Raw genomic sequence first — 19,627 nt, forward strand, 5'->3', positions numbered from 1 at the left:
TACACTCCATACTCTCAGGCTCTTGTGGGTGAGGAGTCCAGGTTACCGGCCGATGAGGATGTGAACTCATTAGACTTGATGGAGGCCGACATCACCGCCGATGAGGAGGTGGAGTCGCATTGGCAGTGGAAGAGAATGAAGAAGATCTTTGAGATGGAAGCCGAGCTTGAGGATGGCGAGGCTGATGATTTTGATGAGGATGACTAGGCCCTAGTAGGCTCCAGGAAGAATTTCTTACCTTACTTGCTTTTATTTTTTTTCAATCTATATGCACGAGCATTGCATGATTTTAAGCGTAGGGTGAGAAATACGTCCCTGGATGTGTAACAACATTTTGAGGTTGCGGATGATGACTAGTATATGCCTTAGGATTTTGTTTTTTGCTAGTTTTGAGTCTCAGTGTCGGAAAAAAATAGAAAAGGTTGAAAATTTTCAAAAAGATTTTTATTTTCCTTATTTTTCTTTCATAACTTCTTAAGTTCCTCATTAGTAGGCATTCATCATCCACCCCCTTTGGTTCTTTTATGGCCTGGGTTCTTTCCCGGGGGGGAGGAGGGGGGGGGCTTTGAATAGGGCATAGTTAGATTTTTCTTTTTAGTCGTAGAAAGGGCTTTTCCTGATGACGGGTGGATGACAACCTGCTTGAGGAAAAATTAGTCCTTACGATAGGAACATTCAAATGCTAGGTGCGCGGGTTAGGCGACATATTGGCACATGAGCGACTCTTGATTTTTAAATTGAAAGCATGCCTTGAAATTGCATCACTTTTCTAGAAACACCTGAAAATTGGATTTGTTTGACTCATGCATGACCCACTTGACAATGTTGATTTATTGTTGCTTGATTTGAGGGACAACCGGATCCCTCTTGTGTTGATTGTGTGTGGAAGGTTTTTGCTATTTTATCCATACTTGGTATTGATATCTAGAACTTGCCCCGTGTGTTCGTGAAATGAAATGAAGTTTGGGTGAACATAGGAAGTGATAGAGGCATTTCTTTGATTAGTAACTAAAAAGCCTAAAGTGTTTATCCTACCAACATGTAAATATAACCCTAGTTAGCCCCTTTGAGCCTTTAGCCTTTTCTTTGATAGCAATCAATTAGCCCGTACCCCTTCGTTTTACTTAGCTTGATTTTTTTTTTATCCAAAATACTCCAGGAGCACTTTAATGATTAAAATATGTAATGGGAGTTGGGAAGTGAATAAAAAGGGGGATTGGTTGTTGATTGAAATCTAGGAAGTGTACGGGAGCACCAAATGGAAAGAACAAACTCACTTGTTAGTTGGAAATTGTCCATAAAAAAATATAGAGTACTTAGCAAAAAAGGTTTCCCTTCTAACTTGTGTTATATTAAAGAATGGAGCCTAAATAAAGAAGAAGAAAAAGGGATGAACAGGGAGAAGCTTGAATGTTGGTTAGTGTTGATTAATGGCTAGTGAAGAAATTGTGCAAACTGATAAGTGTATATGTATTAAAGTACTTAGGGAGGTTAGCTACTATTATCGAAATATTTCCTACCTTATTATTAGAGCGGTTACACTACGGGCAAGTCTATAGTATGTCGTATTTAGCATGTGATATTCTTTGAGAGAGTGAGTGTATTTGTTGATTCTACGTCCATTGATATAAAAATATATGTGATTCATGTGAGATATGGACAACTCTCTTTCGGTGAGGGAACATAATTGGCAATAGAGTAGTGAAGTGTTGATTTCTTGAAGAGCTCGCTTATATGTTTTAAAGTGGCGTCGATTGAGTTAAGTGTCCTAAAAGTGAAGTGTTTTTGAGATAGTGGTTGTTTGTACTGAAAATAAGGGTCTTTGATCTTTGGCATGACTTTTAGAAATATTAGCCCATTGTTGGGTTTTGAAACAATTTTTGTGAATTAGCCATATTAGCCGAAGCCCGTTGCAGACCTGTTTGAATGACTGGGCGTGAAGTGTAGTTTGGTGTTGATCAATGTTTGCTCGAGGACGAGCAAAGTCTAAGTGGGGGTGGTGATATTTGCACAAATATCTATGTTTAGTGTCACTTTATCTCTCGTTCTTAAGACTTTAATAGCTAATTGTATGTTGAAATCGTTGTATTTGCACTTATATTGGTATATTTTGTGTATTTAGGTATAACGAGGACAAACAATAAGAAATTGGGAAATTTTGGTTGATTTTGGGACGAATGACGCTTACTCGAGGTGATGAGATAAAAGGCCTGATATTTGGAACTGATGAAGTCGACTGGAGGCACCAAATGTGCTACCCCCGCGTCGCGTGGTGCAATCCATGTGTTGGCCCTGCGTCGCGGGGACTTAACGTGAAAACAAGGTCTCAGAAGATTACCAAATTCGTGTTGGACCCGCGTCGCGGGCCTGGCATATTTACACAGAGTTCACTTATGTCACGACCCAATTTCACTAAGCCGCGCGGGCACTACCTTTCCCACCTCGATAAGCGAACCCTTATCCCAACCACCATAAAAACAAGAATAAATAAATAAATAAATAAATAAATAATCGGAAGAAGATGAAATAACGTAAGTCTTACGATAATGATATAAGAAGATGCGAAAGTAACTAAATACACCCTAGTATCTGGTCTGGTCATACAAGAGCATCTAACTAAATAGTAAAAGTCTGAATTATAGTAATACATCAATTGTCTCAAAACCATGTCTGAGGACGAAAATAAAGACATAATAAAAGAAGAGTCTTCATGTCACGCCCCAAATCTAGAGGGCCGCGACCGGCACCTGGTGCCTACCTGGACCGGGCGAACCAACATTTAAACTTACATTTAGCTAAGAACGTGGATAGGCCTAAAGTGGCCACCTACACTCAGAAAAATCCCAACACAGATATATACATATAACTCTCTGTGGTCTGGCTACCTCCTCAAGAAACAAAACCTAACTATATGCGGTCCGGCTGCCTCATGGAATATATGTGAAACTGCTCAAACCATTGTACGAGCCGAAACGGCTCTCATAAGTAACTATGCATCAAAGGATAGGCCACATGGCCACGAACTAAGTGACTGTACTGTACATGTGTCTATTTAATTTTTGCATATGTTTTTTAAAAGAAGTAAATGATTTAGGGATGGTTCGCCTACTAGGGAGTATAATGTAGGTGCCATCATGACCCGTGAATTGGGTCGTTACAAGTTGGTATCAGAGCCCTAGGTTCACCGGTCTCATGAGTACAAGAGCAATGTCTAGTAGAGTCTTGCGGAATGTTCCATAAGCGTCCGTACCCATCCGGGAGAGGCTATAGGACATTTAGGAAACTTCCATCCTTTCATACTACTTCATTTCAATTGGTATCTAGTTGATTCCAATTGGTATCTAGTCGTGGCGTGGTTCTAGGGCGATACGCAAGTTTGGGTTATGTCCGGAAGGTTTAAGATGAATTTGGGGTACCGCGTTGGAGTCTTAGACTTAGCAGATTTCTTTTCTTGTTTCAGGCATCTCGCATCTGCAGGAAGAGTACCGCATCTGTCGAGCCGCACCTGCGCAAGGTGGGCCGCAGGTGCGACGTTGGTTGGGTAGGCTAGAGGCCGCATCTGTGGATTTTATCCACAAAAGCGGACCTGGGTTAATAAAGCGAAATTCACATGTAGGAGCTAATTAACACAGAAGCGAATTCACATCTGTGATGGGCGGTCCATGTCTGCAAAACAACTGGGCAGAAACAGTGGACTCCTTCCCTGTTTCAAAATATTTTTTCCATTTCTAAATCATTCAAACCAACATCCCTGCATAAAATAAAAGCCCGGCAAGGGAACAAGTCTAGCATAATGAAGGCCAGGGAAAAAATCCAACAAGTCAAGCAAAACAAAAATAGAGTATGCATCATCCAAAGTTTACAACATCAAGAAACAACAAAAATAAAAATATCTAAAGAACATTAAGAAGATTGAGGCAGATCTGTAGAAAGAGCTCATCCCTGCTGTGCCAAACTCTGGGCCCCATCATCTCCATTGGTACTGCTACTATCACCATCGGACTCAGCATTATTCTCTGATAAGAAGGAGTAGTCCTCGTTATCATCTGCATCCTCAATCAGAAATCTCTTCTTCAGATTCCCCTATACGAAGATTGCTTTAATACCCCTTCAAATCTTCACTATGAGCTTACCTTTCGATTTCTTCTTCTTTTTTTCCTTATCAATGTCTTGACGAAGGTCGACATGTGCTTCCATAGGCTGACTCTAGTATACTGACAGACTCTGTAAGGTTCTTATACGAATCCGCCAGCTCCTTCTGAGCCTCCAGGTACTTCTGCATCTCAGTTCGGGTGAACTGACTGGATTGGCCTCTGAGGGCCCACTGGGGATCTTGGACACCAGCTCCAGGGTAGACCGCAACTACAAATCTAGTGCCCCAAAGGGTCCCTCTGACTGTGAAGGGGAATCATTACCTATGCTTATCTCTACTTTTCTCTTCTTACTGTGCACAGCGCTACCCACTCTTGTGGCTCTCAATGGGTGAAATGCCCTATCTGCCTCCACCTAATGATCAGTAAGATCTTGCTCAACCCTAACATTCCTGCAAAACTCTATAATAAAGGAGTGAAACATCATGCTCCTGTTATTTTGGTGCACGTACGCTCTCAGCTCCCGGATGATGCAATAACCAACATTCACTAGAATGCCATCCAGTATGCAAGCAATCATTAAGGAGCAGATTTATGTGTAGTCTAATGTATTCCCCGAAGGGGATATCCTTCTGGGCATGATATACAGCCACATCTTCGCCTCGACGGTAAAATCTTTGGACTTAATCCCCTTTTTCTTGTTACCCTAGCGAACCTCCTTACGTTCCGGACAAAATTTTGACACCAGCTAGTCCCCATTATCACAAGTATCCTTCTTCTACATTGGCTCTAATGGATGATTGGTTCAGTTGTAAAAAGCATTTATTTCTTCGGGGCCAAACCTTACTACCTTTCCTCGAATAATGATCTCCGAATTCTCAAACCTCACAGGCTTCAAATTCACGTGGAATTCCCTTACCCATTCTTCATTATCTTTGAACGGAATGGCAGCAAAGCATGTCCAAACCAGTGGCCTCAAGGCTACCATAAAACTTCGGTAAGAGCTTCGGTACTTTCTCCAAATCAATTCCTTTTTCGGGTATAAGTTTCTTGTCCAATAAATTAGAGTAGTAGCGGCGGTGACAATCTCAAGACATGAATCGGGTGGCATCATACTCCTCCACAGCCCCTCCGGTAACTTCCTGAACTTGTATGACATTTTCATCCACATTTTGGTCCATTTCACCACTTAGCACCTACAATAATAAAAAAAATCAAGTTAGTCCAGCAATTGATTCATGTCAAGCATTTTAGAACTCATCTAACAAGCCAAAGAAATCAGCAAAATAAGCCCATCACTTACCAGTTGCGAACTTACTGGTTTGCCAAATCTGTCCAGGCGTCACATCTGCAGAAATAGCACCGCAGATGTGAGGCCGCTTATGCGGATATTTTCTGTATCTGTGGAATCGGGTAACCCCACCCCTACGACATCTGCGTGATAATTTGCGCAGATGTGGGACCGCACCTGCGGTCCTTTCCTCATAGGTGCAAATTTCATCATCAGTCCCAAGAAACCTAGAAAAATAGTTGTTTCTGATTTCTCCTATGAATTTTGGACCCAAAATCCTCAATTTTGTCTTCTAAATCTTCAACCACTCAAGCATGCATGAATTTTTTAGACTCTATGGAACACGATTTCAAGCAACAACAACCCAAAATTCTAACAATCTCATAAAAACCACCATGAAAACCCTACCCAATTTTTATTTTTTGATTTTCAAACAAGTTTAAAACCATTACAATGCTCTGATAGTGGTAATCATGATCTCAAGACAAACAACACCCAACACTATAAATTCTACCACAACCCATATGCAAAACCCCAACCCATTTTTTTTCAAAAGTTTCAGCTAAAATTCTAAACCTATAAGAATGCTAGGCAGCGGTAATCAAGTTTAATATCGTCCAATTCTATTCTAGAGTAAAAGGAGCACAAGAGGGCATACTTTGTTAAAAGTAAATTGAAAGAAAATAGGGATCCCTCCCTTCGAAAATGCCGATATCTTCCCGAAAGCTTTGTCTCTTCCTTTGTGATTTTTGGTTGTGGGGTTTGAGGGTAATGATGGGGTGGAGTTTTATTTGTGGGAATGGTGAAGGGTTGTAACCGTTTGGGAGTGGGAACCGGTTGAGAGAGGGTGTGTTTGAGTGTTTAGGGGGAAAACTCTTTCTTTCCCCAATTTTGAACTGCCCGATCGCCACATCTGAGAAGTGGGGTCAACCCAATCATATCTGCGGGATTATGTTCGCTTTTGCGAACGCGTAGCTGCGGACGTCCATTCGCTTCTGTGAGTCTCATCTGTCTAAAGAGGTTCACGTCTGTAACGACCCATTTGGTCGTTATTACACCTTCGACCCATTTACCCTCATTGACCCTTCCCTGAGCAATGTTAGTATGTTTTGACAAGCTAGAATGGGTGGTACGGTTCCCAAGATGATCAGGCGAGATTTATGATGACTTTTGTGAGATAGAGCCTTAAAGTGAAAAAAGTTTAGCAAATATTTGACTTTTCAATGAACGGACCTTTTTCGAAAATCCGTCGATTCCGAGAGGTTCGGATGATCGATTGTGACTTGGTGGGATGTTTGGTTCAGTTCCTGAGGCACTTGGGAGAGTTTTGGGTCATTGATTGGAAAGTTAGTATTTGGCCATTGGGGGTTGACCCGGTCAAAGAGACCTTCGTTGGAAATTTTGAGACCGTGAGTGAGTCTGTAGCATGTTTTTGTGTTTGAATGCATGTCTGGTTTGCATCTAGGATGTCTCGGGTGATTGTCGAATTTCGGGATTTAGGATTGTGAAAAACCAAAAAGTTTCTGGTGTCTAGTGTCTGGTGTCTGCCGTAGCGGCACCAGGTTCTTGGTAGCGGCCCGGCCGTGGCAGAGGACCACCCGCTATAGCGGGTTAGTGGGACTTGTGTTGAGTCGCCACAGCGGACGGGGACCCACTGTGGAGGACTCATCGCCACTGCAGCGGATGACGCGAACAGAAACCTATTTAATGCCTTAGTTAAAACCCTTCTTTTCTATCACTTCATTTATTGATCCTTAGAAAACTTGGAGGCGATTTGAGGTGATTTTTTGTGGGTTTCTTCTTGTAGGTAAGTCTCCTAACATTAACCTTCATCCTTTATCTTTCATAAGCTTTCATCCATGCCAGAAGTTGATAGAACTTAAGCAATAAAGATGGGTTTAATGGTTTCTTCACTAATGGAATTTTAGACTTTCAAAATGGGATTGGTTAGTGGGTTTAACTTCTTTAAAGCATGGAATTTGATGAGATAATAAGTACTAAGCTTGAATCTGTCACGACCCATTTCGACTAAGTTGTGCGGGCACTTACCTTTTCCACTTTGGTAAGCGAACCCTCAGCCCAACGAGAAGTGAAGACATAATAAATAAATCAATTTAAGCGGAAGAGAATAATCACGTAAGTCTTATGATATTATAATAGAAATAGTGCGGCAACAAGGAAATACACTCAGGGTCTGGTCTAATCCATACAAGAGCATCTACTGGAAAATACACAAGTCTGGAATATAATAATACATCAAATCTGTCTAAGTCTCAGAATGGAAAAAGTAAGACATAATAAGAGAAGTCTTCAAGGCAGCGGACGGCTCGTGCTCACCTTGGAAACTCGATACTATGTTGATGGCAACTATTAGCCACAGCAGATAGAAGCAGACCCAACCTGGAACTCTGCATTCATAAAAGAATGCAACGAGTCAGTACAAAATCACAGTACTGGTAGGTATCATCGGCCGACTAAGTATAGCTAACAAAATTCAGATAATAAAGCAGGATAGGCAGATAAATCAACAAGTATAAGTCAAACACAATCAGAAACAAATATCCGTCATCACCTAGGTTGAAGCATCTAAACCCAAGTATGCCAAGTCTCGATATATATACAATCCGAAATCAATCAACACAATTACAACACCAGATCATCACAATATAAGCCAAGATGCAATGCAATGCAATGATGTAAGAACGCCAATGCAATGCAATGCAGTGTACACATGTACTCCGGACGGAAGTATCGACGTCCCTGTAGCACATCCCACGGGGGACCAGCGAAGCCTATGTACTCACTCAATCCATGATTCCAGGACAATCATCGGACATCGGACTCTCACATCACTCCATACAATCCACAATTCCGGGGCGACCATCGGATATCGAACTACTCATATCACTCTCATCCAAACTGAGCTCAGCTTATCACAGTATTTCATCAAGTATCAACAATATATCAATAATATATCATGAGAGATATGAATGCGTGCGATGTATGAGTCAACAGGAATAATCAGATCAATATCACAAGTATCAAACATGGGTATGCCAATAATATCATGAAAGACTACGCGAGTCATATAGGACATTATCCTCATATTCAATGCCAACAAGTGAGGCACCAGAATATCATGAACAAGATATATCAACAGTCTCTGATATCTACTATCACTATGCGGCATCAAGCCCACAAATATAGAGCAAATCGAATCACAACACAACAGGGTGGCCAGCCCCAATCACACAACAGGGCCCAACCTAATACAATATCCAACCCAACTTGATACCCGAAGTTTTACATGCTTTCTCCGACAATATAATCTAAATATATGCTTCGCTACACGAAGTCTCACCAAGGGTAAGCCATAACCTAGCTTAATGGTCAAACAACAACACCAACAATCACTCATTTGCTTTCCCCTTCCGCTGAGCCTCAAGTTCAATAAAGTCTAGGTATATTCGAAATCTAGATTAGAAATCATGAAGATCGATACCTATACTGCTATTGTTCTATTTAGGTCAAAACCAACCCTTTAATTTGGGGAAACGGGGCCCACAAGGTCAAAACGGGAAATTCTAAAGTAAAATATCAAATTTAGCACTAGGTAATCAAAACCCAACAACTAATTTCAAATTAACACAAGGATTTACCTAATCTCGAATTTCAATTAAAACCCCTAATTTTGAGTATAAACCCTAACCCTTAGATTCAAAAATCCAACACTAATAGTGGAAGATATATGATTAACAACCTTAGATGCATCACAATCTAGCATGAACTCCAACAATTTCATCATTAATAAGCCTAGATAGAAAATCCATCAAAATCCACTTTTAATCTTCCATTACTAAGGGACTAACAAGGAAAGAGAAATTCTAAGATAATTAGGAACAATGAAATAGCAAGAGGATTAGGAGAAATTATCACCAAGAATCTTCACCAATAATCCACAAGAATAGTTCCCAAGAGCTCAACTTTCGGAATGGTATTAAATGATAGACTAAGGGCTTTTAACACTTTATTAAATGAACTCGCTGCCCGTCATCCGCTTTCGCGATGCCCGGGCCGCTTCAGTGGTGCCATGCGCTTACAGCGGTCAAGCCCAAATGGCAAGGACCGCTCTAGCAGCAGGGTGACCGTTTCAGCAGTACCGCTGCCGTGGTGCTGGTGCCGCCAAAGCGGCCACCAGATACCAGAAACTTTACAAGTTTTCAAACTTCCACTCGATATTCCGACTAATTCCCGAGGCCATCTGCTCACAAACCACAAACACAGTCACACATAAAAACACGCTACGAACGGGCTCGTGGCCTCGAAATTCCCAACGGAGGTCTCGTTAATCGAGTCCACCCCCGATACCTCAATTTTAATTTCCCAACACATGTCCCGAAATGGATCCGAGTGCATTGGGAACCGAACCAGATTTACACACAAATTCTAAATGACCATCCAAACCTCTTGGAATTGACAAATTTCTAAAAAAACATCCGTATACCCAAAAGTCAACTTTTGGTCAACTCTTTTTCGCTTAAAGCCCCTATTTCACAAAAAGTCGTCCGAATCAAGTCTAGATATCTCGAGAAGCGTGTCAACGGTCCCCTTGGGTCAAAAGTGAGCTAACCAAGCTCGGAAAGGGGCAAAAATCCCGGAAAGACTATAATGACCAAACGGGTCGTTACATCAGATACCAATTAAACCATCGCTCGTCCTCGAGCGAAGAAAGGAAAAAAATGGGGTAATACCTGAATCAACGAACAAATGGGGATATCGACTACGCATGTCGGACTCAGTCTCCTAATTAGCCTCCTCAACCGGACGATGCTTCCATTGCACCTTCACTGAAGCAATCTCTTTCGACCTCAACTTCCGAATCTGCCTATCCAAAATCGCAATAGGCTCTTCCTCATAGGTCAAATTCTCATCAAGTAATATCGAATCCCAACGAACAATGTAGGTACCGTCAGCATGGTACTTCTTTAACATCGAAACATGAAAATCGGATGAACTCCCGCCAAGCCTGAAGGAAACGCCAACTCATAAGCTACATCGCCCACACGGTCAACAATCTCAAATGGACCAATATACCTGGGGCCCCTCTTCCCGAACCTCATAACACCCTTCACGGGTGAAACCTTCAATAGAGCTTGGTCACCAACAGAAAACTCAAAATCTTGGACCTTCCGGTACGTATACATCTTTTATCGACTCTGAGCTGCCAAAAGCTTGGCTTGAATAACTCTCACTCTATCAAGGGACTCTCTCAACAGATCAGTACCCCAAGGTCGAACCTTGAACCTATCCAACCATCCAACCGGAGATCTACACCTCCTACCATATAAAGCCTCCAAAGGCATCATGCCAATACTTGAATAATAACAGTTATTGTACGCAAACTGTACCAATGGTAAGTGTTGATCCCAATGACATCCAAAATCAATAACGCACGCTCTCAACATGTCTTCGAGCACCTGGATGGTCCACTCGGACGGGCAATCGGTCTGGGGATGAAAAGTGGTACTAAGATCTAATCGGGTACCCAACTCCTCATGAAAAGCCCTCCCAAATCGGGAAGTGAAGATAGTACCCCGATCAGATATGACAAAAATAGGAACCCCATGCAATCTCATAATATCCCGAATGTACAACTTGGCTAACTTCTCCGCGGTATAGGAAACCTGAACTGGAACAAAGTAAGCGGACTTAGTCAACCGATCAACTATCACCCAAATAGAATAAAACTTGCCCAGGGTCTTCGGAAGACCCGCAATAAAATCCATGGTAATCCTCTCCCACTTTTACTCTAGAATGGGCATCCTCTGAAGCACACCATCGAGTCACTGGTGCTCATACTTTACTTGCTAACAATTCCCACACTTAGCCACGAACTCAACTATATGTCTCTTCATCGGACGCCACCAATAGTGCTATCTCAAATCACAGTACATTTTCGTCGCCCCCGGATGAATGGAATAGCAAGAGCTATGAGCCTCACACAAGATCAACTGAATCAAATCTCCAACACGAGAAACGTACACACATCCCTTAATCCTCAAAATGCCCTCAGAATCAATCACGGCCTCCTTGGCCTCACCTCTCAAAATTCGATCTCGAATCTTACTCAACTGAGCATCCTCAAACTGATGAGCCCTGATCTAGTCCAATAAAGAGGACCTCGCCTCTACACAAGCCAAAATCCTGCCTGGGGCTGAAATATCAAGGCGAACAAAACTATTGGCCAGAGTCTAAACCTCCATGGCCAACGGACGCTCGAAAAAAAATCAAACGAGCTAAACTCCCCATACTCACTACCTTGCGACTCAAGGCATCAGCCACAACATTGGCTTTCCCGGGATGATAAAGAATAGAGATGTCATAGTCCTTCCGGAGCTCCATCCATTGGCGCTTCCTGGAATTAAGATCTCTCTAGGTAAACACATGCTGAAGACTACGGTGATCGGTGAAAACCTCACAATGAACACCGTACAAATAATGCCTCCAAATCTTCAAAGTAAAGACCACGGCAAATAACTCCAAATCATAGGTAGGGTAATTCCTCTCATGAATCTTCAATTGATGGGAAGCATAAGCTATCACTCTACCCTCTTGTATCAACACAACACCCAAACACATACGGGAGGCATCACAATTGACCGCGAAATCCTTACTCTCTATAGGTAATGCTAAGATCGGGGCTGAAGTCAAAAGAAGCTTGAGATTTTGAGAGCTCTCCTCATAATCATCGGACCACTAGAAGGGAACATCCTTCTAGGTAAATCTGATCAAAGATGAAGCAATAGCAGCAAAACCCTTCACAAAGCGACGGTAATAGCTTGCCAAACCCAAAAAACTACGAACCTCAGTAACAGTAGCGGGCCTCGCCCAACTCCTCACATCCTCAATCTTATGTGGGTCCACCATAATCCCATCCTTGGACACAACGTGGCCCAAGAATGCTACAGACTCCAACCTGAACTCACACTTAGAAAACTTAGCAAAAAGGCTATACTTCTTCAACAACCCAAGAACAGAACGAAGATGGCTCTCATGCTCCTCCCTACTTTTGGAATATACTAAGATATCATCAATAAACACAATCATGAAGGAATCAAGGAATGGCCTAAAGATAAAATTCATCAAAGTCATAAATGTAGCCGGGACATTGGTAAGCCCAAAAGACATTACTAGAAACTCATAGTGGCCATATCTCATCCGAAAGGTTATCTTTCGAATATCCTCTGCCCTGATCTTCAGCTGGTGGTAGCCTGAACGCAAATCAATCTTCGAAAACACCGAAGCTGGTCAAACAGACCATCAATACGAAGCATAGGGCAGTTGTTCCGAATAGTAACCTTGTTCAGCTGGCGATAATCAATGCACATCCTCATGGTCCCATCCTTCTTCTTCACAAATAACACAAGAGCACCCCAAGGGGAGACACTCGGTCTAATAAACCCCTTGCTCAATAAATCCTGCAACTGCTCCTTAAGCTCTCTCAACTTGGCAGGTGCCATCCTATATGGCGGAATAGAGATAGGGCGAGTGCCCGGATCCAAGTCAATAAACAAGTCAATGTCACGATCGGGTGGCATACCCGACAGATCCGACGGGAATACCACCGGGAACTCATTCACAATTGGAATGGACTCAAGGGGTGGAGATGAAACAGTCGTGTCAGGAACTCGTTCACAATTGGAATGGACTCAAGGGGTGGAGATGGAACAGTCTTGTCACGCATATGAGCCAGATAGGATAAGCACCCCTTATTTACTAACTTTTTTGCCTGAAGGAAGGAAATGATCTTCTTCAAAGCGGGATTAGGAGTACCCCTCCACTCGAGCCTAGGAATGCCCAGCATGGCTAAGGTAACTGTCTTGGCATGACAGACTAAGATCGGTAAACTCAATCAACAATCACAGAATCTCCAACCAGAGTAGATACATGAATAGGTATATCTATGCTATCACAAGGCAATTCTCAATCAACGACATGATATGCAGACACATATGAATAAGTGGATCCAGGATCAAACACTACAGGTGTTGCTCTATGACGGACAGAAATGGTACCTGAAATCACAGCATCTGAGGCCTCTGCCTCGGGCCTACTCGAAAATGAGTAACAATGGGCCCCACCACGTCCAGTCTGACATCCCCCTCTCGCACTCTAGGAACCACCTCTAACTGCCTGGGATCCACCTCTAGAACCATGAGAACCATAGCAGCCTGACTGAGCACAACCCCTCTAAGAAGCACCACCTCGACCACCATATGATGTTGGAGTCCTCAGTGGCTGATAATCCCGCCTGGGTTAGGGAAATCTCCTAGCAACATGCCCAATATCTCCACAAGAATAACAGGTCAAAGAAGTTCGAGGCTGATAAACTGAAGCTGAGGACCCGGATGAAACAACCCTGTCTATCGGTTGAGAAAACGAACTCTCCAGAGCTCTATGAAGGCCCGGGCAACTCAGTCGGGGGAAACCTCGCAACGCTAATATGGTTGAATATGGCCGAAAGGCTCGTACGACTGACCGGCGCCCCTCGAATCAGAACCACCATAACTCCCAGCCTGACGTGGTCTCTTGTCACCACCACCAAAAGTACGAGCCTTAGAGCCCTCAACCAAAGAAGCATGCTCAACGATGGACTGGAAGGAAGTCCCCATAGTCTCCATCTGAAGGCACGAAATCTGAAGAGAACTGACTAGCCGACCAACAAAACGCCCGCCGACGCACCGACCAATATGATGTTTTCGCCTCGTGAGAGATCAAAGAAAAGGAATAACGGGACACGGATAAAACGATGTCTGGATTGAGAAAATGAACTCCCAAGCAGTCACATAGGCCTCCACCGACATACCCCTCTGCTGAAGATGTAGAAACTCCTCCCTACGCTCCTCTCTCAAAGACCGGGGCACATACTTCTCAAGGAAGGCCCGGTAGAACTGAGTCCAAGTCAGGGGAGGGGAACCCTCAAGTCTGCAAGCAACAAAATACCTCCACCAAGTCTTCGTGTCGCCGCGAAACTAGTAGGATACATAGTAAACTCCATGGTTCACCACGATCCCCATCCTATGCAGCAACTCATGCATATTCAGGATGAACTCATAAGTGTCCTCAGAAGAAGTACCCGAAAACCTCGGCGGCTCTAACTTCCTGAATCTCCCAACAAGGTCCTGATCAGACACGGTCATAATAGTGCCCTCTATGGGCCTAAAATCATCACCAGGAGCGAGTACCGCATCAATACGGAGAGCCATTGCTATAGCGGGGTGTGCTACCCGAGCACGTCTCAACTCAGGTGTTTGCGCCCCAACTCTGGTTTGTGAACCTCGGCCAGGAGTAGTAACACCAACGGCAGCCTAGTGGGTATCTATATGAAGTAAGACTCTAGCCATAGTATCATGCATAGCCTGATCAGAAGTAACCTCGGGTTGTGTCCGTGTTGGGGCCACACCATCCTCTGTGGCCTGGTCTCGATCATACTAATACTCAGGCTCTGGGAACTGAGATCTCTCGCGTTGCTGTCCTACCGCAGGATCCCTGCCCCTAGCTGGGGCAGCCCCGCGGCCTCTAGCTCTACCGTGCCCTCGGGTTGTCGCATGCCCTCTGGTGCCAGCCGCAGCTACGGGCTCTGGCGCCTGACCTCGGGCGATAGTAGCTCGAGTCCTCACCATCTGTGAGAGAATAAATAAGATTCAAATACCAATTAGAATAAAGTAGCACGAAAGAATGAAAGAAAGTGAGATTTCCTAAATGTCCTATAGCCTCTCGCAGATAAGTACGGAGCTCATCATACCGATCCACAAGACACTGCTATACACGCTATTGTATTATAGACGGGATAACCTAGGGCTCTAATACAAACTTGTCCCGACCCATTTCCTACTCATTTCAACTAAGTCGTGCGGGCACTTACCTTTCCCACCTCGATAAGCGAACCCTCAACCCAACGAGAAGTGAAGACATAATACATAAATCAATTTAAGTGGAAGAGAATAATCACGTAAGTCTTACGATATTATAATAGAAATAGTCCGGCAACAAGGAAATACACCCACGGTCTGGTCTAATCCAAACAAGAGCATCTACTGGAAAATACACAAGTCTGGAATATAATAATGCATCAAATCTGTCTATGTCTCAGAATGGAAAAAGTAAGGCAAATAAGAGAAGTCTTCAAGGCATTGGACGGCTTGTGCTCATCCTGGAAACTCGATACTATGCTGATGACAACTATCAGCCACGACAGATGGAAGCAGACCCAACCTGAAACTCTGCATTCATAAAAGAATGCAGCAAGTGCAGGTCAGTACAAAATCACAGTACTAGTAGGTATCATCGGCTAACTACGTATAGCTAACATAATTCAGACAATAAAGCAGGATAGGGAGATAAATCAACAAGTATAAGTCAAACACAATCAGAAACAAGTATCTGTCATCACCTTGGTTAAAGCATCTAATCCCAAGTATGTCAAGCCTTAATATATATATATATAATCTGAAGTCAATCAACGAAAATACAACACCGGATCATCACAATATAAGCCAAGATGCGATGCAAGGCAATGATGTAAGAACACAAATGCAATGCAATGCAGTGTACATATGTACTCCGGATGGAAATATCGACGTCCCGGTAGCACAACCCATAGGGGACCCGCGAAGCCTATGTACTTACTGTTACACCTCGCATTTTGCGCTTTCGGATATTTCGAGGCAATGGCGGAAAGTTTAGGGCAAGGTCATTTTTCGGCTCCGTCGTAATGTGTAAGTCGTTGGAAAACATTATTAGTGTGGAAATATTGAGGAAGACTGAGGGCAAAAAGGGAAATTTGCAAAATGGCATTATGGTAATTTTTTAAAAAAAAGGCTAGGGGCAAAATGGTCATTTCACAAGAATTCAAGAAAATTCTAAGAGGGGCCATATTGGCCATGTGAGGAAAAGGTGTGGAAATTGGATGACAAAAAATATATAAAAGTCATCTTTTAAGAAAATAATAGCAAGAAAATTCTAGAAAAAAAAAAGGAAAAAGAAGGAAAACTCTAGAGAGGGGCATGTGCCCCTCACATGCATACAAGATGACATATATATATATGTGTGTGAAGAGTGTTCATATTCATTAAGAAAGAAAGAGAGCAAGAAAGAAAGGAAAGAGTGAGAGGAGGGGGTCACGGCCAAGGGGCTGGCCGGACTGCCCCTTGGAAATTCATCATGGAAACATTCTTTCTTCATGTTTTTCTACTAATTAAAAGGCCCTCTACAACATGAGCTAATTGTTGGAGCAAGAAAACCACTCCTCCATGGAGAAGATGTCCTAGCCGTGTGGGAAAAGCCAAGCAAAGGTAAGGTCCAATCTTATTTTTCATGTGTTGTGCATGATTTGTATATGTTGTGAGATGTAGAAAGGAAAGAAGTTTATGAAAATATGGTGTTATGTGTGAAGTAGTAGTGGTGGCCGTGTGTGGGAGATAGCCGAACATGTGTGTGTGTTGTGTTGTGTTTGGTTGTTGTTGTAATGTGTTGAAACTAATGAAATTCATGGAAATATTGATGTGGTATGGTAGCCGTGCATATTGGTGCTTAACCGTGTGCATGTGGAGTGTGTTGGAGTGATGAAACTAATGGAATTCGATATGTTTGTGTGATGGTGTAATGTGTAGAAAACGAATGAAAATCATGAAATGTTACATGTTGTTGTTGTTGGCCGTGTATGGGCTATTTTGGGGCAGCCATGTTGAGTTAATGTTACCTAGCGTTTGGTTGTTGTCGTCATGGAATTTGTGATGTGAAAATGAAGGTTAATGATCCAAGTTGAAGTTAGAAAACCGTGTGGGCTGTTTTCGGGAGTTAAAGTGATTTGTGCAAAATTCTTTGTTTGATGAAAATAATGTTGTTAACGTATGGAATTGTCGACATAGTTTATGAATTTGAAAGTAGAAAATGTGTTATGAATGTTTCTAGTTAAGTTGGAAGGTTTCGGGTAAGAATGGATGTTGGTTTGGACATCTTGAAATTATCTATCGATATTGTTGTTATGATTGTTAGTATTGTTGTTGGATTGGCCGGGTTGAATTCCCGGATTTCTGTATGTTGATTGGGCCGAGCCATATTCTCGGGACGGTGCATTTACAGAGGAGGTGCTGCCGAAATTTCGGTAGCCCATAAGTGAACTTGTATGAAAAATTAAGGCAAACGCAAGTCGATGAATCTAATGATCATATGGATCCTTGTGAATGTAGATAAGCAAGTTGGGATGAACAAGTGTAGCTAGCAAGGCGGCGTAGGTATGTAAGGCTTACCTTTTCTTTTATGGCATGTCCTAGAGCCAATAGGTTATGATATAATATGCATTTGAGGTAACTCCGCTCTTGACTTCTGAGTCTGTTTATGATTTTGATTTATGTTATATATAAGCATGTCATATACTTAAGCCTTAGTATGCTTGAAAGATGAGTAAGTATGAAGAGGTCTTGTACTAAAAAGAGTTCTGTAAGTACGAATGCTCATAACTTCTGTATGTTATCTCGATCTTGTGCGAAGTGGGCCCACGCTTCTCGATACCTCCCTTATGTACGTCTGTATGGTAATTGGGTATGTTTATCACTTCTGTCCTCCGGAAGCTCTGTAAGTTAAACGTTCCTGACCTCTGTGAACGATCTCGGATTTGCGTCGGAATGTCCGTTCTGATATAATATGCTCCGACCACCCGACGTGATACGCCCTGGCGTTCGATGTGACAATTCCAACGTTTGGCAGACCGATCGAAACTTGTTTTGAGCCTCGTATATTGGTAAGTGTGTCCGTCCGTCGAGTCCGGATCCGTATGCATATGCTCGCACTACTGCCGTGCAAGACTCAAAGTATCTTTCATCGCGTCCCGGCCGTGCGTTCGATATGTTATCGTGCGCACTACTTCCGCACCGGCGTTATGTTCGCTCACCGCGTCCCGGCCGTGCCCCGTTATCGTGCACCTCTCGCATTGTTCACCGCGTCCCTCACAGGCGGGCCGGGTTCGTTTTTTATGATATTATGATTTGATGTACGGGGTGGTGGGCGGATGGCATTTGATTTGTTCGTTCACCGCGTCCCGTACTAGAGGGCCGGGTTCACGCGCGCGCCACCACCGGAGGGCCGGCTCGATATATGTACGCTACGGCGTTCTAATTATGTGCATTTCTGGTATATGATTCTGATTCTGTACCGCGTCCCTCAAAGAGGGCCGGATCCGTTATCCGCATATGGACATGACTCGTTTCGGTACTACACTGCATGTCTCCGTTCGCATATGAATCTGATTTGTCACAATATTCAGTACGTCTGTATGATCCGTATCAGTATGTACGATCTGTGTCTGACATTACGCTCACTCTGTATCCCGATTCTGATTTTAGTTCCGTCTGATATACTCTGTACGTCTGCTCCGATTACGGGTCTGTCTGGTACGTCTGGTATGCCTTCTGTACTTCCGACTCTGTATACGATTTTGTCGGTTATGCTCCTGTGCTTACGGATACAACTAAGGTCTTGTCTGCTACAGTCTATTTTGCTGAGTCTGCTTATGGTTCTGTCAGTCCTATTTCTGTACTCTAATTTTGGCTATGCTACGTTTTTAGTTTTCTGGCTTTACATACTCAGTACATTTTCCGTACTGACCCCCTGTTCTTCGGGGGCTGCGTTTCATGCCGCGTTGTACCACGTATGAGTTGGAAGATATTCAAACATGATTGGTGAGCTCCACCCTTCTCCGGAGCACCGCCGAGTCCGAGTATGTACGTTGTGTCTTCCGGATGGCATTAGAGACTTTGCGAACGGTGCAAGTGGGTATGATGTGTCGATCCGTCCGGCTCCATCAGCCGATATGTCGATGTGTGTTATGTAATGAATTTTGTGTAACTACAGATTTTGTCAAGTGTGTAAGCCTCGTTATATATTTTATAATTTTTCAGTATTGAGTTCTGAAAAGAAAAAAAATATCGGGTGCGATAGGAGTCTGTGGGTTCGCTCGGCTCCGGGTATGGGGTCGGGTGCCCATCACGTCCCTCGGAAATTGGGGCGTGACACTTACTCAATTCATGATTCCAGGGAAATCATCAGACATCAGACTCTCACATCACTCCATACAATCCACGAGTTCGGGACAACAATCAGACATCGGACTACTCACATCACTCTCATCCAAACTGAGCTCAGCTCATCATATTATTTCATCAAGAATCAACAATGTGTCAATAAT

This window comes from Lycium ferocissimum, chromosome 5, assembly GCF_029784015.1.
Source record: "Lycium ferocissimum isolate CSIRO_LF1 chromosome 5, AGI_CSIRO_Lferr_CH_V1, whole genome shotgun sequence".
NCBI lineage: Eukaryota > Viridiplantae > Streptophyta > Magnoliopsida > Solanales > Solanaceae > Lycium > Lycium ferocissimum.